Genomic DNA, 27,347 nt, shown 5'->3' on the forward strand with positions numbered 1-27,347 from the left:
TCGAGCTATGATTAATACAGTTTTTACACTTAACTGTAGTAGAAGTATGAAGTCACCTCAACTTATGATGCTTTGATTTAAGATTTGTTCAAGGAAAAACAAGGCTTCAAGTGTAAGGTGGTGATCTGAGGTGGTTTTATGCACTTTACTATTGTTATCCTAGCTTATTTAGCTTTGTTTTGATGACTTCTTGTGTTCTTACTATATTTTTAATTATATAAATAACAATATAAGTTTTTAAGTAAGTTATTACAATGTTCAAGGTGTTTTCCAAATAAGATTGTACTTAAATTGATCATTTAGAGTCTAGACGAGAAAACTAGTGTTACTAGCTTGAGCTAGGAGTTCATCTAGTCTATCTTGATAGATTCTAATGTGTTTAATGAGTTAATAAGTCTTTTTATTATGTATTTATCTATGTAACAACTTGTTTATAATTTTCAAAGGGCAATGGAATTAAGTCAAGAGTCAAAGTGAAGTAAAGATCAAAGTGGACAAAACTAGTTCTTTGCTTGAGTTTCTAGTTCATCATTATGGATTATTTGTGGTTGTGAGCTCTAAGTCATGGTGTATGGTGATGTAGAATGCTTGGTGATTTTATTTTGATGATATTTGTATGATACACAAGCGGAGAATAAAGAGTAACTAACACTATCAAGCTTGGGATGGACGGATAAGTGCAAGACAAAGGTTGGACATCTAATTTGTGAATTTCAGTGAGCCCTCGCATTGAGCCCGAGATGTGCCACTTTCTCCCATGGGATAAAGCCAGCAACGCAACACCCATTACACTATAATGAGCCCAATTACGCACCACTCACTCCCATGGATTAGGGGTCACAGCGTACCCTTTATTACCGAATTGTCAAAAGTCCTCTACTATAAATACAAAACTTGTACACTTTGTAAACTACTTTTGGACGTATTTGGACCCAAAGAGGGGCGGATCAACACTTCTTTTAGGGTCTATTTCTCTTTACTTTATCTTTTTAATGGATTATAGCATGTATTAATTAATTTTGATCATGGTTATGTCTATTAGTGGTAAACGCCCCCATTTTGGGGATAAGGCCAAGAACATGTTTACTTTCGCTTTGAATTGAGTTTGTTTAGATTGATTATCATGTTTTATTATTTTTTTATCCTTGTTTTAAATATTTTAAGGAGAATCTAACATTAGAATACATATATTGTTGACCTTCTGATCTTAAGAGGGGTAATAGAATGATAAAACATAGGGATAGATATAACAAGGTTCTTATTTCTTTATAAAATAAGAAATTTGAAGTAGCAACTAGTATAAGGGTATACCTAGAATCCTTTCTTGGTTTACATGTGGAATGGTAGCCTCATGCATATAATTAGATTATGGCATCCCTGCTCAATGATATAGTTGTAATATCCTAGCTAGACGATTAGAGGTTAGGAGACCATGAACATGCGATAATCCCAACGAATCAACAACCAAGATAATTAATATAATGAATAAAGTTCATTAGCATAGTATGATTGTTCATAGTGATTTAACCCTGGGATTTCATTTGTTGATTATCCGTAGTCTTTACTTTATCGCATTACTTACTTTATTGTAAGTTATAAACAATTAAAACTCTTTTGGTTACATTTGCACTGAATAATCTTAATAGTTGCACTAGAATTTTAGAGTTTTTAAAACAAGTATCTGAGAGATCAATATTCATCTTTGTAAAAGGAGATTGTATTACTTGATGAGACTATGTACATTTGCGTATGCGCTTGGGCGCAATAGCTCTTTTGAGTGCACTAGGTATTCCTCCAGTCCTAAATGTGGATCCTCTAGTTACACTTGCTTTTACTCTTGGTACTCCCTAAATCTTGAGTACTATTCCTTTTCAGTTCCAGCATCTATATATGGTATTGCAAGATCAAGAGTTTAACCTTTATCTATGTTACCTCCGCAAATGGGATCTCAACCCGTTAGATTCACTATTCTTCCTCTTGATATGAGTATAGTTATATCTTCCAAGGATCAGAAGATGTTTGAGAGACTTACTCATTTGGGTCTTTCTAAATTCATTGGTGTTATAGGCGAAGATGCCTATGAGTTCTTGATTGTTTATCAAGAGAAGTTGTATAATTTGGGTTTGCTTGAGTCTCATGGGGTTTATTATACTAACTATAAGTTGATAGATACTGCTAGAAATTAGTAGAGATCATATGTTAATTGCAGGCCTCTTGATTTTCATTAGATGACTTGGGAGCAGTTTATTTATGCATTTTTGAGAGATTTGTGCATTCTAGTCCTAAGGATTTGATGAAGGATAAGTTTAACCACCAAGAAAAGGGCTCTATGATTATTGCAAGGGATAAGGTACACTTTTACCCATTGTCCAGATAAACTTATGCCAATAATTTCACTAAGTCTGAAAAGATTTGAAAGTTTGAATAGGGTTTGAATGTCTCTATTCAATTGGCTATGTTTTAGATGGTTGTGTTTAAAGTGTCCTTTCAAAGTATAGTAAATCATGATAAAATAACTTAGGGTATTTTTCAAGCATCTCAGGAAGGCTCTAAGAAGGTACACTATTTTTTTGAGTTTAGAGGTCAGGCTTCTCGAGGCAGAGATTTTAGAAGTTCTCGTGGATATCATGGTAGACTAGTGCAGGTAGCCTTGAATATTTTGAGTAGTGGATCTTCCACTCTAATAGTTTAGGTGGCTATCCAGGCCTAGTAGTGCCTTCTCCTATTGAGTTGGGTCATAGAGGTTGCTTTATGTGTGATAAGATTAGCCATTTGTCCAAAGATTTTCCTCACTATGCTATTAGAGCTACTCCAATTTTTTTGTGAGAGGTAAGGGTTCTACTAGAGGTATGAGAAGTAGGGGTAGCAGAGCCCCTAGTGGTGGTCGCGGGGCTACATATCTAATTGGTGGTCATGGACAATGATATGCTATACCCACCAAAATAGAGGTAGAGGCTTCTAATACTGTGATCAGAGGTATCATCCCCATTTTTTAGATCTGCATTTATGATATTTTATTCAGGATTGACTTTCTCCCATATGTCTATAAATTTTGCTTTAGGATTTAGTTCTATTAGTGAGCCTCTTTCTATTCTTATTCATGTATCTACCCTAGTAATAAATTTATTAGTGGTGGATCAGGTGTATCGAGCTAGTATTATGACTTTTGCTAGGCTTGAGACTTGGGTAGATTTACTCATCTTAGATATGGTTGACTTTGATATTATCTTGGGTATGGATTGGTTGGCTTCTTACCAGGCTATTCTATATTATTATGATAAGACCATGACTTTAGCTTCACCGAGTGTGCTAAGTATATCTCAGAAAGGCTTGCTATATATAGGTCCTAAGAAGGTTATATCTTATGTTCTAGCTCGTTGATTGGTTAAGAGGTGATATTTTTCTTACATAGATCATATTTGTGACACAAATGTTACTTTACATCCTTCTTTAGATTCTTTTTGTTAGTTTATGGATGTGTTTGCTATGGGTTTGCCTGGTATACCTCCCATTCGTGATATTGATTTTACTATTGATGTTAAGCTGGGCACCAAACCCATTTTCTTTCCTCAATATAGGATGGTCATAGATGAGTTGAAGGAATTGCAAGATCAGTTGCAAGAGTTGTTGGATAAGGGATTTATCCGACCTAGTTCATTGCCTTAGGGTGTGCATGTCTTATTTATGAAGAAAAAAAATAGGTCTATGTGTATGTGTATCAATTATAGGTAGTTAGATATGGTGACAGTAAAGAATAAGTATCTGCTTCCTCGAAATGATGAATTGTTTGATCAGCTTCAGGGTGCTGCAGTGTTTTTGAAGAATGATTTAAGATCTGGGTATCACTTGGTAAGTATTAGTGCTTTAATTATCTGAAGATAGCTTTCAGACTTAATATGGTCATTATGGGTTCTTGCTCGTGTATTTTGTGTTGACTAATGCCCAGCCGCCATCATGGAATTGATGGACCAGGTGTTTCAACCATATCTCAACCTATTTATCATTGTATTTATAGATGATATATTGGTTTATTCAAAGACTATGGCTGATCATGAGAAGCATTTGTAGGTTGTGCTTCAAAGATTAATAAATGAGAAGTTGCTTGCCAAGTTCTCCAAATATGAGCTTTGGTTGAAGTTTTTTCTTTCTTGGGTCATGTGGTGACTAAGGAGGGTATTATGGTTGATCCAACAAAGATTATATCGATTTATGATTGGGCTAGGCCAACTTTTCCCAGTGAGATTCAGAGTTCTGTTGTCTTGGAAAGTTATTGTTGATATTTTTTAAGCATTTTTCATCCATTCCAACTCCATTGACAAAGTTGACTAAGAATAAGATTTTGTTTTAGTGGTCAAATTCTTATGAGTCGAGCTTCCAAAAGCTCAAGGATTTGTTGACTTCAGCTTCTATCTTGACTTTTCCAAAGGAGGGGTAGGTTTCATCATTTTTTGTGATGCTTGAGGTGTTGGGATAGGTGTAGTGTTGATATAGGAGGGTTAGTTAATTGCGTATGCTTTTTTTTTCACTTAAATCCCCATGATAAAAATTACCCTACAAATATTAGGTGTTGTGCACAGTTGTTTTTCTTTGAATTTATGGAGGCACTACTTGTATGGAGTCCATTGTGAGATTTTATCTAATGATCGTAGCCTTCAGTATTTCTTCACCCAATAAGATCTTAATATAAGGAAGCATCATTATCTTGAGTTTCTTAAGGATTATGACTTGATTATCTTTATCATTCGAGTAAAGTTAATATGGTTGTAGATGCCTTGAGCCAGAAGTTGACTATCATGGGTAGCTTAGTACATCTTTTGACCCAGGAGAGGCCTTTAGCCTTAGAGGTTTGTTCTTTGGCTAACAAGGTAGTTAGGCTTTATATTTCGACACCTGGGTCTTTTTTGCATTTATGGAGGCTATGTCTTCTTTGATGTAATAGATTCAAGCTCATTAATTTGATAATGTAGGATTGAGGTTGATTATGGATAACATTTTCAGTGGTAAGGCTAAGGAAGTCTCACTTGATTTTGATGGTATTTTGAGGATTAGTGGGCGAGTTTGTATGCTGAGAGTGGGTGATTAGATTAGATTTATTTTAGAGCAGGCCCATTGTTCCAAGTATTCCATTCATCCAGGAGTGACTAAGTTTTACCATGACTTGAGAAAATATTATGGGTGGGGTGGTATGAGAAAGGATGTAGCTGACTTTGTAGCTTGTTGCCTATGTTGTCAGTAGGAGAAGGTCGAGCATTTGAGACCTAGTGGACTACTTCAGAGGTTACCCATTCTCGAGAGGAAATAGGAATAGATCACTATATACTTCGTTACCGAATGGCCTTACACTTCTCATGGTTCTGATATTGTTTGGGTCATCATGTATTGATTGAGCAAGTCTACTCATTTCATTTTGGTGCAGGCCCTTTTTAATGCTAAGAGGTCAGTCCATATTTATATTCGTGAGATTGTCTGACTACATGGTGTACCAGTGTCTATTATTTTAGATCAAGGTTTTGTTTTCATATCTCACTTTTTAAAGACTTCTCAGGATTAGTTGGGTACTTGGGTTGATCTTAGCATCGTGTTTCACCCCCAGACTGAAGGCCAATTAGAGCAAACTATCTAGGTTTTGGAGGATATGCTCCGTGTTTATGTGATGGATTTTGATGGCCAGTAGGAGTAATATTTATCCTTGGCGGAGTTTTTGTATAATAATAGCTACCATTCTAGTATCGATATGGATACTTTTAAGGATTTGTATAGTTGGCGTTGTCGATCTTTAGTTGGTTGGTTTGAAGTTTCTGAGGTTAGAGCTTAAGGTATGGAATTGCTTCGTGAGTCTTTGGATCGAGTTATGATAATTAAGGATAAACTTTGAGTAGCTCAGAGTAGGCAGAAGTGTTATGTGGACAACAAACTTTATGCCTAGATATTTGTGTTGGTGATCATGTTTTCCTTAGAGTTTTACCCATAAAGTGTGTGATGAGGTTTGGGAAGAGGGGAAAGCTTAGTCCTAAGTATATTGGCCCATTTGAGATTCTTTGAACTATTGGTGATGTGGCTTATGAGTTATCTTTGCCCCCCATTTTATTAGTTTTTCATCAAATTTTCACGTCTCCATGCTTTGTCGTTACATTCTTGCTGAGTCTCATGTCATTCGTTGGGAGTCGATTCACTCGTTAAAAGTTGTCTTTTGTTGAGGACAGGATCTCCATGTTTGCTAGGGATGTTAGAAAATTGTGCTCTAGATTATTCCCATAATTAAGGTCCAGTGGAAGCATCGACTTATAGATGCGGCTACTTGGGAGGTCGAGTCAGATATGTATAGTTCTTATCCCCAGCTTTTTGCTGATTTAGGTTTTTCTCTTGTCTTCAGTTCATGGATGAACTACTTTTAGTGGTGGATGATGTAATGACCTAAATTTTTAAGAAATATGTGAATTATGTGTTTCAGTTTAATTTGACTATTTTACCCCTCCCCATGGTTGTGTTGTGGTATTTTTGGTATGTAGGGATGATTGGAATAGTTCCCGATTCTTTCTAGTGCCATTTATGTGATTTTGTGGTTTTTGGTAGCTTTGAGAGCATATAGTTGATTTCATTTGATATCTTTTGATTCATACGATGGATGACAAAACACACTGTGCTAGCGGATATGGAACATTTATTTTAGGGTGGTAACATAGTTGGTGGGATTTTATGGCTACTAACTCATTTTGACCCTCGATTTGGAAAGTTTTGGTTTCAGGGGTCAATTTTGTGTAAATGATATTTTTTATAAAATTTGATATCGCCATTGAGTTTGGAGCATCAAATATGATAGGGTAGCAAAGTTTGTTTTTATTCAAGAGATTCTGGATAAATCTCCAGGGGGCCGTGGGGACTTGGAATGCACCAAATCCCTAATTGGTGCACCTGCGATCTCGAGCTCCTATCACGATTGCCATTGGGCCTACAGTTAGAGTGTCTTGATCATGATATCCTCTCTGTTATCGAGATACCCTTGATAGGCTAGGTACCACTATCATGACCCTGGTCCGCAATCGCAAAGACTGGGTATATAAATACCTGGGTTTTGCTATTTTTACCATTTTTAATACTTAGAAATTAGGTTTTTGTGATTTTGAGATATTTCTTCCACTTCTAATCTTGGGTAAACTCTATAACATCCATTTCAATTATTTTCTTCAATTTTATTATCTAATTCTTATTTTAAACTTGAATTAAATATAAAATTTGAGGAATTTGGCCCGCAAGGCTTAGTAATTGTAATTTTTGAATTAAACCCCAATCCTATCCTTTTCACTTAGATTAGTTTCTAACCTCATAATTATTAGTTTTTCCTCATAGTTATTTTCAAAACAACTTCAATTCTTGATTTTAAAACGGATTTAGGGGATTTTTACCCGGTAAAGCTTAAAAACTATTTTTCTTTGATTTGGACCTTTTTTTCACGTATTTTTTCTTGGATTTTCAACTGTAAACTTCTAAAAATATGGTGAACATGTTTTTGAAATAAAGTTACAATTTTTTCCTTTCTTGAAAACTCATTACAAGGGTCTGTTTTTACCTAAACTTGAAAATAGGCAATATGGGTAATTTTGGCTTTCTTTTGACGCATAGATTCTATATTTCCATGATTTAGTTCATTTCGAGTCTGTTCGTGAAGAGTAAGGATTTTGGATTGAAATGTTGCGAACAAATTTCAGACATTCAAGGTTGGTTATGGCTTAACTTCTTTCAGACTGGGTTATGTAGTTAATGTTGATACAAAAACATGTCAAAGGTTTGTGAACTAATAATGAAAATGGTTATCTTAATGTGTTTTGCCCTTGTGGGGCCCAATATGCGATTTATGTAGTGGTTTTGGAACATTATGTGTTATGTGTGACCATATGGGGTCCTATGTGATATTGATAATCTTGTATACATGATGATAATTGTATCTTGTTTGATCAAAAAGCATGTTTTGGTATAAATTATGTGCTTTGATGTATTTATACTCTATTGGCATGTGAATTATTTTAGATTTCATGGATAGTTGGAAATAATGAGCGGATATTTTGCTCACGTGATGGTATATTGGTTGGTTGTGGAAATACTTATTTATGATTGGTTATGAGCATTACATCCTCATACTTATCTTTAAACAATGGTACCGCCATAGAAATACTGAGAAACACTAGCAACACTTTTTTTTACAGAAAATATGGCATCTTATAAAAACCCTCCCCGAGCGATGTGCCGAGGAGGAGAAATGGACATATGTGGATTTATATGGGTTGACGAACCCCCCATGGGTTATATGTCCTATAGCTTTATCTTTGTAGGTGCATATGGAAACTGTTCGATGGTCTTCGAGGCTGTGCAGCAGTCTTGAAGGTTGTGCAACAACTTTATAGATTACATCATCATCATAATTCTTATTGTAGTTATTTTATTATGATTGTGATGTGATTATATATTTTATTTGACTTGTTACCTATCCAATGTTCTAATTTCCCTTACCTATACTTGATATTTTCATATATTTTGTCTGTTTTCATTTCTTATATGTGGTATTAATGTATATTTTTATTCCTTTCTGGCGTTTTACTGTTTTATATGTGGATATTATATAACTGTTACTACAAGAGGTGTGGGCGACCATTATAGGACATTTTATAATTATAGGTAATATGCCCTAAGTGTGTATTTTGTACATTTTATTTTCTACTTTACTCGGCCGGCCTATGATACCTACTGAGTACAAGTGGACTGTACTCATTCCTACTGGACCTTTTCAGTTCAGATTTAAGTTAGGGTACTCCTCACGGTGTTTGATTTCAGGCGTCTTTTAGAGGTTTTCAAGGTAGTGGTGGATTCTAGCATCCGTAGTATACTTCTATCTTTCCTTATTAGACTATGTCTTTATTGTATTTCAGAGACAGAGTTATATCCTATTTTGGATGTCTTTTGTATTTGACTTCGAGTTGTACTAGTTATATCTTACACTGTGACACCAGGTTTTGGGATTTGGTATTATTGAGTTTGTTTCTTTCCACATTTGTTATATTGATATGCTTCGGCTTTGTTCTAGGAGACTAGACTTAGGTTTGGATTTTTATTTCCATTTTTATACAAGTTTTTGTGATAGGCTTACTTGTCAAGGTTTGCTGCGCCAAATGCCATCGTGAACCTCAAATTTTGGATCATGATAGAACCATATTTATAAAAACAATCTCGAATAAAAAGATTTGATGGTTTTGTTGAGTTTTGAATTTCAAATTTGATATGGTATCATATTTTGTTTCCATGCACATAGTTTCGAATAAATCTCAAGCACCCGATTGGAGTCTATTTGGACTTAGTAAAATCTGATGCCTCAAGTTGTTGGTGTAGTTTAATTGGCAAAAAGACCACTTAAGCGATAGCTACTTTAGAGGCATGGCAGTTTCTTTAGCGATGCTAACCAGTAGAGGTATGATCTCTTTAGATACTAGGCAATCGCTTTTACAAAGACTGCCATGCCCAGGCATAGTTGCTTAAGTGACCAGTTCATCACTTTAGCGATGGTCATTTTTGCGATCATCCGACTGCTTTAGCGGTAACGTTTGTAGCTTACAAGACCATTCTTCAATGATTTTTCTCAATTTTACAATATTTCATCCTCTATTAGAGGCTTTTGGAGATTGGACATTTTTATCATTTTATCCCAATAAGCTCATACACGTTAACCCATCGTTCCTTGGCCCTTTACCATTTTATTCTTGTGTTATTTTGTCCCAAAATCCATTTAATTCATGGTTTTAGGTCTAGATTCATTAGTTTTTGGGGGAAAATTTGATCCCCAATTTTTACCTTATTTTTGCTCAAGTTTGGTGCACACATTCATTAAACTTCTAGGGATGTTGTGGCGGATTCAATTTTAAAATTTCATTAGAGGGCTCTACAGGCCTATTTTGATCTAATTTTGGGCTCGGAGTTTTACATTGCAATATCAATATTGTGTTATTCCTATTAACGTGTAGATTACGATTTTGATAGCATGACAATATTGTAGAATCATGGAGCAAAGATGATCTAATCTTAGATGATTCAAGATTTGCAGTTTTGCAGTTTTGCATTGAGGTAGGCTTCATCTACATTTCTCTATGAGATTATGTAGAGAAAACATTGCATGCTAGATATAGATTACCGGATTGGGTAGCTATACATGACTTAGTGACTTCTCCTATTTAGGGAATGTGTGATAGAATGTGACTCGAACCTTAGAATAGGGCGCTTCTAATGGCCTTAAATCCTACTATACTTGACCATAGACTTGTTTAGTTATAGATTGACGTTGTGGATCCTAAAATGTAACACGTACAATTTACTGAGTGAATTGGAGCATATTTTCCTGAACTTTTAATGGCTTTAGTGTTTGATTACCCTAGCTTCCCTTCCTAGGAGGATTTATTTTATTAATTATATACTATTGGTGTCACAACACAAAACTAAGAGTAATGATACCACTTGTCGCAGCGTACCTTGACAAGTAAGCTTATCACCCCAATTGATACATCAAAAGAAGAAAAGACACAAATACCCCCAACGCAAGGCTTCTAGAACAAATCCGAACCTTATAAGATAATAAGTGCGGAAAGAATCTAATGTACAGTACTACCAAAATTTCCAAAATCTGATGTCAACAGTATAAGAATGTATCTAGTACAACTCGAATCTAAAAGAAATACATAAGATGTCCAACAAGAGAAAATCTGTCTCAGAAATAAAAGTAAAGACATAGTCTATCATAAAGGTACTAGAATACATCTAGATGACTGAAAGTCAACCACTACCTCGAAAGCACCAAATATCACCCGAATCAACCAAGCTGGGCGTACTCGTACAAGGACCTGCACCAAAAGGGTTCAGTGGGCGTGAGTATTATCCACTTGTACTTAGTAGGTATCGTAGGTCGTACAAACAAAGTATATAATAAAACATACAAAATACAAATAAAGAGCACGCCACCTACAATTAGAAATGTCCCAGAATAGTAGCCCACACCACTTGCACTAACAGTTGTAATATATCACATATATTTGCAACAATAATAACTAGATAGAACACAAGTATATATCATATCACGTACAAGTAGAAACAAGGAGAACATGTATATATAAGATCATTAAGTTTAAATAATAAAATATAGAACAAATACTTATATGACAATCCAATATGGTAATTCGATCACAATATAAACACAATAAAGCAAGTGCAATGTATAAGATGATGATGATGGTGGTGATGTCGATGATGATCATGATGATGATGATGATGCACGAGGTTATCAAACAACCTCCATATACACCCATGGAGGAAAGTTTCCCAATGTGGGACCCATAGGGAATTCTTCAACCTATATACAATCGATATATATCCATATCGATATCCATATTTCCTCTCCTGCACATCCCTTGGGGAGGGTTTTATAAGATGTCACATTTTCTGTCATAAAAAGGTATTGCCAGTGTTTCTCGGATATTGCCATAATGGTACCAATGTTTCATGAATGGGTATGATATGAGGATGTCATGCTCATAACCAATCATAATGAATATTTTCACAACTAACCACAATGATATATTCTACAACCACATGAGCTAATATCCACTCATTATTTCCACTATCCATGAAATTCTAAAATATTCATATGTCAATAAAGAATGAATATAGGCATTCCAACAACAAAATTGAATTATTCACATGTATTTCAAGGCTACCAACATCACATAGGACCCCACATGGCTACACATATCACATAATATCTCAAAACCAACAATAACATCGCATATTGGCTCCTAGACGGGTCAACACATTAAGATAGCCTATATCAGGATTAGTTCCCATCCCCTTCATATGCATTTTGTATACAAATTAACTACCATCCCAGTCTGAAGAGTTAAGAAACAACGTACGACAAAGGCCAAAACAGGTCCGTAACACTTCAACCACAAAGCCCTACTTCTCATGAATTGTCCAAAAATCAATTAAAACCAAGAAATATAGAATCTATCCATCAAAAAAGGCTAATGATACCCATATTGCCTACTTTTGGTTTGAGGTCAACACGGACTCCCGAAATGGGGTTTTGAAAAAAAAAAGGCAAAATTATAACTTTACATCAAAAATATTTTCTCCATACCTTTAGGAATCTATACCTAAAAACCCAAGTCAAATCCAATAAAAAATTAGGGTCCAATCAAAGGAAAAACATTTTTGAGCTTTAATAGGTAAAACCTTTGAAATCTATTTTAAAATAAAAAATCGAAGTTATTTTAAGGATGAAATTGGGGAAAAGTAGTAATTATAGGATTAAGAACATTATTCAAATAAAAATGCTTAGAATTTGGAGATAAATCAAGTACTAAGGTTTTTGGGTTTTTGAACATTTAATCAAGAAATTTGATAAAGAAAAGGGATGAATTCTCACCTTAAATCAGTAAGAGAATCAAGAAATAAATTTTAACCTAGCTTTTCAAGCTCCCACAAGCTTCAGTTTTAAGCTTTCACACTATTTCATGGTTTTGCTCTCAAGAGGGAAGATCAAAATGAGAAAATCGCCTAAAGAGGGGCTATTTATACACATATGAGGTTACCAGGTGCATAAGACATAAAACGCATGCCCCAAATACATTTTACCCTTTCTGGTCCAAGTAGCCCCAGCAACCTGGTGCATCAGATTTTCTAAGTCCATAAAGGACTTCAATGGGGTGCTCAGGATTCATTCGAAATCCGATATGTGCAAACAATCCATACAACCACACAAAATTCGATGCTCCAGACTCAATGGAGGTATCAGAATTTTTAAAGAACATTGTTTTCATAAAGTCAACCCCCAAAATCCAAAGTCACCATTTTCCAAACCGAGGTCAAAATGAGATTTAGAATCTATAAAACCACATCAACCATGTTACCATCCAAAAATTGACGTTTTGGATCTACTGGCGTAGTCCATTCATCCATCCATCTCACAGATTAAAAGATAACCACAGAGGTCCAAAATAAGGCTCTCAAAGCCTCCAAAAATCTTAAGATCACACAAATGATATCAAAATGCATTTGGAACCATGAGAATCACCCTCAAAGCCCAGAAATACCGAAATACAACTACGAGGAGGGATAAAAATGTCAAATTATATACAATCACAAATTTCACGCATTTCATCTAATTTTAGGTCATTACATCACCCACTACTAAAATCTAGTTTGTCCTCGAACTAAAGTCAAAAGAGTTACCTAAATCCACAAAAAGCTGGGGATAAGAATTATGCATATGAGACTCAACCTCCTATGTAGCCTCATTTATAGGTTGATGTTGCGACAGATCCTTAAAAACATGGATAATCTAGAATGCAACCATCTAACATCCCTGAAAAAAATAGAGACTGGCTCCTCAACAAAAGGCAGTCGCTCATCTAACAGAACCGACTCCCAATTAAATACTAGTAGTATGGGTCTCTTAAAAAATCGTGGTCACTGGCCACGAGTCTTCACCATGACTCATAGTCTGGGAAGTGACTCTAAGACACCTCAATGGTTTGGTCACATCTCCCACCCAACAACTCGTGACCAAAACTTACGACTTGCATGGGCCTAGTCGTACTCAAGACATAAAAATAGGTAATCATCACTAGTTAGATTAAGATAGGCACTACACGACTCGTATAGAGTGACTATAGATTATAGGGTTTTAGTCATTTCCTGGACAGTGAGATCAACACACATGGAATTTTTAGAGACTAGAACTTGTGGCATCACACTACCTCCCTCCCCCGAATCATTCATCCCCAAATGAGGAGTTAAGGTACCTATTAGAACAAATACAAGCTATAATTTAATCACAAAACCATTCATAAATGATAAAAACAACAAAAAAAGAGAACCCATACCTCAAGCACTTCTATCCAACCCAGGGAACAAGAATTGATATTTGCACTTCATGTCCTCTTTGTCTTCCTAAGTAGATTCTTCTACCTTTTGATTCCTCTAAAGGACTTTTACCAAAACCACATCATTAGTCCTCAATCTAAGGACTTTCCTATCAAAAATTTCAATCAAACTTTCTTAGAAGACACGAAATCTAAAATACCAACAACCTCCACAAGAACAACGAAAGTAGGATCACTCATACACTTTTTCAACATCGACACATGGAAAAGTAGATGAATAGAACTCAAGATTGCAGGACACTCCAACTCATAGGAAACATTCCCAACTCTCCTCAAAATCCAATATGGACCAACAGAATGGAGCCTGAGCTTCTCCTTCTACCCTAACCACATCACTCCCTTCATAGTAGAAACTTTCAAAAACACCCAATCACCTACATAGAACTCTAACTCTCTTTATTTTATATCTACTTAAGACTTTTGGTGACTCTAAGAAATCTTAAGTCATTCTATAATCATATTCACCTTCTCTATGGCTTGGTGAGCAAGGTCGGGACCAAAATATTGTGTCTCACCAACCTCAAACCACCCAATAGGATACCTATACCTCCTATCATAATGAGACTCAAAATGATCCATTTGAATACTTGAATGATAACTATTGTTATAGAAGAACTCTATAAGAGTCAAATGACCTACCTAACTACCTCTATAATCAATCACACAAGACATTAGCATATGCTTATGGTGTGAATAGTCTACTCCGCTAGTCCATTCATTTAAGAGTGGAAAGTGGTGAAAAGATTCATCTTTGTCCCCAAACCTTTTTGAAATGAACAAAAAGAATGATAGAGAATTGCATACCTTGATCCAAAATAGTGGAAGCAGAAGCACCATGCGATCTAACTATATCCTCAATAAACAATTTAACATAATCTTCTTAAGAGTAAGTAGTTCTCATAGGCAAGAAGTGAGAAAACTCTGTCATCCTATCCAAAATGACCTAAATCGAATCATACTAATTATGAGACTAAAAAATACCTATAATGAAATCCATATTGATCATCTCACACTTCAACATAAGTGGCTTAATCTTTTGAGACATGTCACCATGCGTCAAGTGCTCAACCTTCACTTGCTAAAAAAAAATACTTAGATGTGAAGTTATCTACATCTCTCTTTATATTGTTCCAACAATAAATCTCATTCAAATCATGATATATCTTTGTCAACCTGGATTAACTTCATACCTCGACTGATGTGCGTCGGTCAAAATACTTTTCTGCTACCCATAAATATCAAGAACACACAACTAACCTCCATATTTCAGAATGCCATCACCACTAGTTTCAAAGGCCATAAAATTCTATAGACATACATCATCCTTAATCTGTATAAGGATGGGATCCAAAGCCTGCTTCTTCTTCACTTCAGCACACAAAGATGATTTCACCACCTTTTGAACAATCACCCCTCCATTCTTAATGTCTAAAAGGAAAACTCCCAAAGTTTTACATTCATGAATGTCTTTTACCAATCCTTTTTTTCTCATCCTCAGCTTGTTGCATAAGCCACAAGCCTAGAGATATCCATATCATTGTTCAACATCGCAAACCTCTACTTCAATACCATGTCATGAGACAAACCCAAAGAATACTTCTTCATTTTATTCCTCATACTAGACACCAACTCCAAAGCATAACCAGACAACTGATGAAACTTCAAGGCATATTCCTTCACACTCATCCTACCTTGCCTCAAGTTCACAAACTATTTGGCCTTAGCTTCCCTTAACTCCTGAGAAAAGAAACGATTAAGGAAGGCCCCAAAGAGCTCCTCCCATATTTCCTGTCCAACCTCACCACCCCTTGAATACTCTCATTTCTCATACCACTAATATGCCATATCTTTCAGATGATATGTGATAAACTCCACACCCTCTACATTTAGTAGTACGCATCATTCTAAAGACCTTTTGCATATCATCAATAAACCTTTGAGAATCCTACTCAACCTTAGATCCATTAAAATATTAGTAGATTTAACCACATAATCTACCTAACTCGAGTAACCTTAAAAGAACTGACAACAACACAAGTAGGATCGGGCTGACAAGACTAAGATGTCACTAAATAATTAAGATGATGAATAGACTATCAAAACTCAACATTAGAGATATCTCCTGAGGTGACTATGCATGAGTATCACCAATGCGAAAGGACTAGTAAGGATCAGTGGAACTCTACGTGGGGCAGAACAATTAAGAAAAGGGACCCTAGACTAGGGTTGTTCTTCCTAAGCTAGTCGAGTTCTACCTAAATTGTCCTCAAGAGGACAGAAGGCCCGATAGAGTTCATATGAACATACGATCTTTGGGGAGACATGATCTGATATCTGAGAAAATTCAAAGTTAGGAATTCCATGACAACAAACTCTATAGCCCAAAATAGAAGATAAGAAAGGGAAATATTCCTAAATTCCTTATAGCTTTCCCATTATAAGTATGCCATGCTACACACCAAAAAAAGGGCATAACTTGATAAGGATTTATGGGAACCCATAGATTATGAACCTAGGATCTGATAACACGATTGTCATAACCCAAAATTAGGCCTACTCATGATGGGTATCTCAAATACACCGAGTAGTGGAGACCACCTAGAGCTTGTCAATCTAATAAAATTAAAATAATAACAAAGTGGAGGACAACTAGAGAATAAAGATAGAATAGTTAATGTAACTCAAAAATAATATCTAAGATTCAACAATACCATCAAACCCTCAAATTTCCATAAAATCCTCTAAACCAATCTAAATATCAAACTAGGTCTGGACTTGCCCCCGACCATGACAGTGACAATGACAATGATAATATTAATGTGAACTTTTCTATTTTAAGATATGGAAAGAAACCACAAGAATGACTAAGAATTCCAGAGTATGAAAGCTCACCATTTCAGCACATACCAAATGATGAACCGAATCACCTAACAATGCCCGAGGTAACAAAAGAATCCCTTAGGACATTACATCTTGAAATAAATCAGCGTCCGAGGATGATTTGTTGGATGAGCACTAGCATGTTACTTAGGGTAAGGATAAAATAATGTCCTTTCAAAATCAAGTCCAAACTCAATCTACATATTTACATACATGCATACATACATATGTATAAGATGCTAGGATAGTCAACGAGGCTTAGCATGAGATTTAAAATCATTAACTTGGATTGTGTTGTATCGAATCATCCTAAAGGCACCCACAGTCTATATGGGTCCATCTCCCTCAACTGGAAGGGCTACAGTGTGTGTTAGACATACCAACTGAAGAAATCCCAAAAAGGTTCAAGGAATCCTTGACCCCATCCAATCCAAAATGTGTATGTGTGTCTATTATGAACTATGTACACAGTCATAAATACCCCAACACCAAAAAAAAATTTATAATATTGGTCTCCAAAGGACCTCCACCTTCACGGTGAGCTACACAATCCTCTTTAAGCCCAAATTAAAAATATTTACATATAACCCATCTATTTATCTAGGAACTATTTATTAAAGCATTCACCGATGGTATATTCATAGCATTATGCTTGCATGCTTATAAATCATTCCTTTCTACTCATCCAACTACTTGGGGGAATCCACAACCCCCAAGCTCAAATTTAAAAATGGAATTATGGCCACAAAGGTCCTTTAAAAACATCTATATTCCATTAGCCTTTTTCTGCAAAGCAATAATTTCAAAAACAGTTATATTATGCATATAGCCATGTTTTAAAGATAATTTCATAAGGTGGGTTGAGGCGATTACCAATTCTAATACTAAACATGCATAAATTTAGGGAAATCCATGACCCCCATTCAATTATTTATAAATTTGAGTGAATCCATGACACCCATGCACCCAATGAGTTCAAAAATCTATTAATAAAACATTAATAAATGCATGTAAATCATGGGAATACCATTTAAACAATAACCATCAAAAACTCTCAACCTAAATTCCAAACCAAATATTAAAACTATATGAATACCAAATCATTAAATGTCAGGATAAAAATATGAGTTTAGGTGAAGAGATACATAGATGAAACACCAAGGAATTTGGAAGAGAAACCACAAATTGAGTCAATGATGTTCAATCGCTAGAAACCCTAGCCTTGGTATTGATTGGGAAGTTTAAGAAAGAAGAGATTATTTATGTTATGTTAAATGGGTGGAAATAGGGCTAAGGGAATTTTTTATGTCATGGAATAGTAGTGGGGTAAGAGGAAAAGACCACCATACCCTTAATGAAATTATGTAGAAATGTTAACTCCAGTCTCTATGGGTCTTATAAAAACTTGTGGAACTAGCCACAAGTAGTCACCATGACTCATAGTCTGTGCAGTGACTCAGTGCCACCTCATTGGTTTGGTAATGAGTCCCACCGTATGACTCGTGACCAGACCTTATGACTCGTTAGGTCCTATTCATACTCAAGATAGAAGAATAGATAATTCTTATTGTTTGGACTACGACAGGCACTACACGACTCATGTAGAGTAGCTACGAATTATACAGTCTTAGTCATTGCCTTAATAGTGAGCTCAACACAAATGAAATTTTCATAGTACAAAAATTGGGGTATAATAGATTTGATTTGATGTTATGTAGATAATAAGTTTAGAAATCAATAGAATGTTTTGGTGCATAAAATTAGTTAGTAGAACTCCAGTTATAAAAAATTTATTGAAAATCTATTTTGAAATGTGTATAGTTGGATTATAAGTCCAAGATAATACACAAGTACTACTAAGGTGATTGAATTTTTACTACTATGTTGATGATGTAGTAAGGGAGAGGGTCGCCATAGTAACATGGTGATTTGACACAGGTACCATTGCAGTGGTAAATGTGTTACTGCAGTGGAATTGTTGTAGAAACAAATCAATTATTATAGTGTTGTTTATAAAGTTTTACAACTAAAATTCATAACATTTGATTTTTCCTTCCAAAAAGTTTAATTTTGGCCTAAGGCACAAAGAAGGTAATTTCCAGTATTGTTGGGTTTTTTTCATTATTGAAGTAAATTTTTCCACCTTTTAAACTTGTGATCAATTTGGTTAATCATCAAAACTATAATAATCTTGATCATGTGTGGAATTTGAGTTTAGCCCTAGGTTTGATGAATTGGTGGGAATTGGTGTTAAATGGCTTTAATTCACTTGTCATTGACTCCAGGTTGTAAGAATTTACTTCCTAGCAAAAAATTCTTCCTTATAATCATGAAATATGGAGAATTTGAAGAGATTAAATTGTAGATAACTCCTAGAATAATGAAGTAAGTCATGTTCAGGTGTTAAAGTTAATGGGTTTAGGTTATAATGACTAGAAATCAAGAATATAGTGTTAAGTAATTTTGATTGTTGTTTGTAAACCAAGGACAAGAGGAACTTACGAGAAAGGATCAAGCTTGGGGAATTTGGATGAGGATACAAGGTAGGTTAAAGTTTAAAAGTAGCTCTAGACTTTATTGCCTCGGTACTTATATTTTAATTAGACGATTCCAATTAACCTTTGAGAATTCTTGTGATTATTAGTTGAGATAAAGTTAAAGTTTAAGATGGAATGATTAACTTTTAAGTGTTGGTGAATAAAATATGAACTTGCATATTGTGATTAATGTGCATAAGTTAATGTTGTTGTGCTTGATTAATTATTATTTAGTTTTACTTATTTGATGATATTAGAATCTTATGTCATGCCAACATAAATTGATATTGGGATTACGTACGTGTTATTACAGTAGATAGACTAAGCTCATCCCCTGTATGTCATGACTAAGGTCCTCGACTGACCCTAGTATGCATGTACACTATTTTTGGCATGCATTCATTAGTTACATTACACATGTGATTATTTAGTTGATTATTGTTGACTAAATTATCTTAGTGTAAGTGATTGATGTGAATAACTTTTAAAAAGGATTGATATGAAGAGGCTAGTTATTGGTTATGTAAATTGGAGTAATTATGAACATACATTAAAATTTGAGTAAATTATGAGTTATATTTTGATCGCATCTTGCTTTATGTAAATTATCTATTTGTATGATGTTGAGTTAAGTCGACTGATGATACCTATCAGTACATAGTTTTTGTACTTACATGACTTGTGCACTTCTTTTTGTTTATTGAAGAGAATGTTACAATATTTGAGACGAGAGCTTGTCTAGAGTTTAGGATCAGTAGCTTTGATTCAAGGCTGAGCACCATATTTGGTAAATCATTGGATCTTCACGTATTTCATGTCCTTTATTCAAGAGTATGAATTCTTTATTTATCAATTTAGTATTTTGGAATTATGATTTCATACTTTGTTTCATAGTTGTAGTAATTGTGCAGTGATTTTCATATATCTGGGAATGTAATAACGTAGAGAGAATTCAACACTTTTACTATTTTATTTTTTTTAATAGAGATGTTAGATTTGACTTCTTGCTTGACATACTTAAGATAATAAATGGTGTTTTAATTTAGTAATTATTTATGTGTAAGGTGAAAATTGTTTGTCTAAGGGTTGGGCTATTTGGTTCTCCTACTATAGAGTTAGGGTCGGTGCAACTCACATATATTTGGGTTACGATAAAGATGGTATCAGAGCAATGGATTTGTCAATATCATCATACAAAAATAGGTCTAGTAGATTCTTGTGAGGCCCTAGAAATACATACATGAATTTTTTCTATTATTTTGAATGATTAATTCGTATATTGATATTGATCATTAAGTTTTCTTTGACAATTGAAGTTTCTGGGTTTTCATCTACTCAACCTCGTAAGTTTACATTTATGAATTCATCTATAACCTCTAATTATGATCCATCAAGAATGAGTAGGTAAATCCCTCAACTAGGATTATAGGAACTAGGATGAATTAACAAAGTAGGCAATGTACTTATGGTTTCTTGAATAGTGTTTATGGATGTATTGTTATTAACTTCATATTGATTGATTTTTAATGGTGCGCAATATTAGAAATTTCATTAAGTTTTTACTTGATTAACCATAGAGGTAGAGAAGGAAGCTTATAAGACCTAACCATTAATTGAGAATAGTTATTTTTATAGGCAACCATCCATTTAGATAAACCTACCTTATGGATCATGTATGCTAAGCACTAGGATATAACACTAGAATGACACACTTTCCATATTATGAAATCATAGAGAACACAATCCTAGTTAAGCATCTCTCATTGATAAAAGACATTAATTAACATTTGTTACTTAGTTAATCACTATGTACAAATATTACTTGTTACAAAACATCCCTTTTGGAAATAATTTACTGATAGCTTAAAAAACTGGTTCGACTGAGATCCTAGCCATACTCCAATGGGATTTACCCCAACCTTGGTTGGGTTTTATATTTGGTTCAACAACTACTTTACACTTCTATGCGAGCTATAATTTAGGCAGAATGAGTTTTTGGTATTATTGTTGGGGAATATGATTTTTGATTAGATTGATTATGTTTATTTAAATATTAGTCCTTTTTAACCTTTTGTTGTTTTGTTTTATTCTTAGAAGGCATACCATTGCATGCACAGTATTTTGAGTCAAGGCAATCTCCTAATTCTACTTAATCTTGAAATCCAAAGGACACTGAGAATTTAAAAAATAATGGTTCATGATAGAGAACATTGAACTCCTACGTAAGCCATAACAAAAATGATAGTTGAGGAAAAGCTAGACAAGATGAAATAGAATGACAGACTCGGTTGGAAGAAGAACCTAGACAAAAGAAAGCAGCCCATCGGGCTGCATTAGATGAACATGTTAAACAAAGTAGGAATTGCAGTCTTGATCAGCAACCACATCATCATGCCCCATATTTTATGATAAAAATAATGTAATGGCTAGATTTCTCAGGTTATTCTAACCCGCCATTAGGTAAGCCAACTCATAGCCTGAAACTACTAGTAATGGACTTCCATGAGAATTAAAGGAAGAATGCAGAATAAATATAGTAAGAAGGCTAAAATGCACAAGATAGTCCTAAAACGTCGTTGAATGAATTTACAAAAATAAAGTACTAAATGAATATAATGATATAACCCATCTCTGAATACAACATAGTTATTAGTCTAGTAAATATGAAGGAGAATAGCAATACTTAGAATGCCAAGAGCTCACCCTTTGTCTCTGAACCATAGCTACTCTATATGACTCACTGAACAATGGTAAGAATTCGTACTATGATCTGCAGGCTGCAGAAGTATAGTATCTATACAAAACAAGTGTTAATCAGTAGGAAACTGCCAACTGAGCTCCAAGGATAATTCAAATATACATAACATGCTAGCAAGAATATAAAGTAAGCCTAAATAGCTAGGAAGCTAACAAAGTAGAGAGAAGGAGGCAATAAAGATAAACAATCCTCTTCTAGCCAATGCAGGAACCTAAGCACTATACCTTATATCACTGGACCATATACAAATACGGAGAAGATGAAGGATATATAATAGTATACAAGGCCAAGGAATAGATATACAACTTGAACACATGAAGAAAGGGAGGGATATATAGTAATACCCTAACTACATAAATAAATGTAAATAAACAGGGATAACCCAAAGGTGCAACCTAAAGTAGGATTACTAGCATCTTAAGGCCTCCTAATCATTGTAGGAACTAGTACTAACATAATCAGGATCTTTAATACATACAAACAAATATGAGATAATTATCCATAATAAAACAATCATAAAGAAAAAATAAAAACATTACCTCGGTTTAAGTACCAATCGAGTAATCATCCTATCATAAACTACCATAATAACAACACAATAGAGTAACATACTAGCCCAAACAAACAACACCTAAACCTATCTCAATAAACTAGAAGGTTCGATCAACACACAACCACAAGCAGTAATACACATACCCATACCTATGCAACCCCTTATAAGGTTGATAAATATAGGCTTATACTAGTGATAGGCAATGCGCCTGCAAGGATGAATGCCAATTATAATCTATACAACAATAACTGAACCAAGTACCATAATATAACCTAGTGTATACACCTCCTCCAACTTGATGGCTCACAAAGACAGGACCTACGCCGACCTGTCTACTTTAAAATGATAACTTAAGTATGAAGCGGTCCCTAGGGTGTTTGAGAGTACCTATATACACCAACCTGGTCCTAATCTAGGATTTCTAATAACCATCATTATCATCATATACTTTGTCCAGTACCATATATATATGTGTGTGTGTGTGTCTGCATGGGTAGAACCGTGGATAAAAGAGTGTAAGTTCGTAAACCATCATAAAAGTATAGAAATGGTAGAAATCACTCTCGACCGAGGTAATAGTAGTAACAAAATAGTGGAGCGAAATCTATTTCGATCAATCTCTAAAACATCATTGTTAGTTTCAAAGGTTCATAAGTTAATCATTAAGATGGAATGATTATCGTTACGAAGAAATTTAAAATTCAAAAGTGGGAGTAGATCCCTATTTAGAAAAAGAAGTAGTAAAACCATATTTATAGTTGGAATTGTATCATTCACCGTTTTAAGTGAGAATGAATGTACCGAATATATGCATGCTCTCACAAGTATATAAAAAATATGATTACAAACATCAAAACTTCTATAAACAATGATAACGTCCATTACAAGGATTAATCACTCCACATAATTCAACTAATATCATAATCATGGCCTTGGCTACAATAATATATCTGACATAAAAATAACATCGTAATACGAGAAGACTATCTTAATACACCAACTAACGTAGTAAATATTATACTCAAGCTTCATTACCCTCAACTATACCTAACATGCTAGCAATTTAGGTTAATAGGATCCTAATATCACAATAAGTAAATTCACCTTAAGGTTCAATTACATTTCTAGCCCCCAAACCATAAATTAGGCTAAATCATGGTGTTCTACCTAATATCATAACCTCACACCCTATCTAACATACAACATATATAATATACCATCTCATGAAGAAGAGTATATAGAAGCCTACCTCAATGTCGAATTATAATTCCTTAAATCACCCATAAATCATCCAATTTTATTCCACGGTCCCAAATTTATCTAATCTATCAAAATCATAATCTACATATCATAGGAGTAAGCTGATACATATATTGATATATTAAGGGTCAGGTCAAATTTTAGATCAAGAATAGACCATCAGAGCCCGCAATGTAATATAAAATTAAATCCATCGCGAGGTCCCTCAAAGGATAGCGAATGTGTGCTTAAAAATTAAGTACAAATACAACACAAATTCCATCTCAAATAAACCCTTACAGTGTAGAAGTTCAGGACCTAATTTCTAAGAATTTACCAGGAATTAGGATGCAAATTGAAGGGAAAATGAATGGAAAACAACCAAGGATATTTAGGCTAGCATACCTTAGCTTTTATGGATGATTTCCCATTTTTTCCTCAATTTCAGATCTCAATTTTGTGTGAAAATGGTAAAAAGTTGGGTGGGAAAATGTTATTAAAAGACTACAGGTGCCGCTTAAGTAGACACTTGGTTGCTAAAGCTCCTAACATTAAAGTGGCAACACAACTACTAATGCAGTCTAGCAACAATAGTAGTGCCACTAAAATGACCGCAATAACACTAAAATAGGTACCGTTTTAGAGGCCATTGATATCTTAAGTGAACCCCAAACATTGGGATAGGGCACTAAAATGACCCATGATAACTAAAGCATTGAGTGCTAAAGCAACCCAATATGATATTAAGTAGACCTTTCAGGTGCCATGTACTAGATTTTTATCAAGTCCAAAATGGACTTCAACCAGGTGCTCAGATTCATTCAAAATCCCGTACACACAAACAAATTATGCTACCATAAAAAATTCAATGTTTTTAACTAAATGGATCCATCAAAAATTTCATCTGAGATTATTTCAACTATGTGTGGGACCAAAACCTATAGTTCTAGTTTTCACATAATTCACCTAATTGCCCAAAATGAGTTTGAAAGCCTTGGGACCAGAACTAAGGGTCCCCTTAGCCTAAAACTAACATTCGAGAGTTATTAGCGATGTTAAAATATTGATCTGAGGTCATCTACTATGAGTTTTGATCCAATACCAAATCCTAAACATCGTAAGCTGCGAATATGATAATTATCCTAAATTTTAAACAAACTATCCGATAATTGAATTGATAGTCTTAACAAGTCATAAATGATCGAAAGCTACTGTAAGAAGGCTCAAAATATTTCAAATACATGCAAATTGAGGAAATAACCTAGAGGGTTATTGAAAATGATGTCATTAACTTCGATGATGTAGGTGAAATAGGTGCTATTATTCTACCTTGGCTACTAGTCGAGATTAAATTGATATCAGCAGTGTGATGATACAATTTTTAAACATAAAAAAAGCATTCATTGTTCATGCTAGTAATGAAAACATGCAAATAACTTTATAAGGATTTGTAGGTTTTAAAAGATATTGTGATTGAAACAAGATGCTATCTTACTATGGTTGTTCCTTTCTCATGTGTTGGTAAAGCTACTCTATGACTGACAGGGTTAACAAGTAGATAAATAACTACCTATTAGAAGTAAAAGATAGCTTTCTGAAAATAGGTTTTCCCACCATCTAGAATGTTGCAGCTAAAATATGAGATCTATAAATTTAGGTAATAATATTTGGAGGAACTATATGAGACATGGTTGAGATTCAAGTACAAGATTCATCAAGTCACAAATAACTAAATCATTGAACACAGTTTCCTTGAAATATTCTATCAGTGTTTGAGTGCTAACAACAAGGTTGTAGAAGACACGGTAACTGGTGGTGCATTTATAAGTCTAACTTCAAAGCAAGTTTAACAATACGAGATAGGATCATTAAAACCAAATGGGGTTGGTATTCATAGGAATATGATGTTCCTACCAATGGTTATGTAATAGGAGCACCAGTAGTATAAACAAGGATAGAAAAAGGGATGGCATAAGAAGTATCTTAGATGAGAATTGAATTTATCTTGATTGCAAAATATTTTATAGAAATAGGGGAGAAAAAGTCAATGTAGTCGGTTCTTAAGATAAAGTTCCTATCTATATGATGAATTTGATTTTGATGAGGAGGTAAATTAATTAGATGACCAGGTGGTGGGTTTTCAAACTAAAGACCATAGGTCTAATCAATACACATAGCACTAAGGCCAAGGGAGTCAAGTTATTACTATTACAATGGCAATAATTACAACTGATCAAGCAATAGATATAGGAGTTATGTTGAGACATTGATTGGAAGAAGAGAGATGGTCACCGAAATTACATAATTAGTTGGTACATTCCTTTTGGTAGTCGAGAAAATGAGTTGACTAATGCTAAGGTGGTGTATCTATTTTCCAAAGTGTTGAAAGGGGTAGAAATGACTAATGATAACCTTAAGGAGATTCAAATGGATATTTTTAGGATAAGACAAAAGGTGGAGACATATGATGTTGCTATTAAGCAACTTAAACAATAGCTCGACTAGATTTTCATAGACAAAACCAGCATTAGGAAGGTACACTACTGAGCAACACTTTCTAGAATTTGATAAATGATAACCATTGCTGATTATAACTGCTAGGAGCAAAAAAATGACTAGCAATCCTCCTATGCCATTGGTTGTTGATGATGAGGCCGGGCCTAAGATGTTCAATATCAAAGAGATAGCCAATATAGACATCAAGTTATTAGGAATAAGTCATCTAAAATATTTTGTCTAATTGTTAAAAAGGAGAATGAGGCTAAAAAGTGGAAGAAAGAGGGTGTCCTATATATTTTTACCCCCATTCCATGACCTCCTCCATCTTTTCCATCGAGATTGAAGAAGAGAGCCTAAGAAGTGAAGTAACACAACTTGATTTTTATCTTGAAGCCATTTTCTATGGAAATCTTACTTGAGTTACTTGAGAAAATGTCTGGCTATGCAAAGGTCATGAAGGATCTTGTGACAAAAAAGAGGATTATGCTTTTTGAGCTTGTTGAAAATTTGCGCTATTGTAGTACAATGACTTCCTAGTCTCTAATGCAGAAAAATAAGTATCTTAGAGTGTTTACGATTCCATATACCATTTAGGAATTCAAGTTTTCAAAGAATTTATGTGACTTGGGAGATAGCATTGATCTGATACTACTAAAAGTATTTTGACAATTGGGGTTGAGGCTGCCCAAAAAAACTTTGATAAGACATTTTATAGTAGATAAAATTGTAAAAATGTTTGTGGTTATTTTGTATGAAGTCTTATTGAAGTTTGATTCTTTCATATTTCTAATTTATTTCATCATCAATTATAAAGATAATTTGAGGTTCCCATTATAATAGGATACCGTTCCTAGTGACCAGACTATTATTAGTTGATATAGAAACTAGTCAGGTGAAGTTTTAGT

The sequence above is a fragment of the Capsicum annuum genome, chromosome 10 (genome assembly GCF_002878395.1).
Source record: "Capsicum annuum cultivar UCD-10X-F1 chromosome 10, UCD10Xv1.1, whole genome shotgun sequence".
In the NCBI taxonomy this organism is placed as follows: Eukaryota; Viridiplantae; Streptophyta; class Magnoliopsida; order Solanales; family Solanaceae; genus Capsicum; species Capsicum annuum.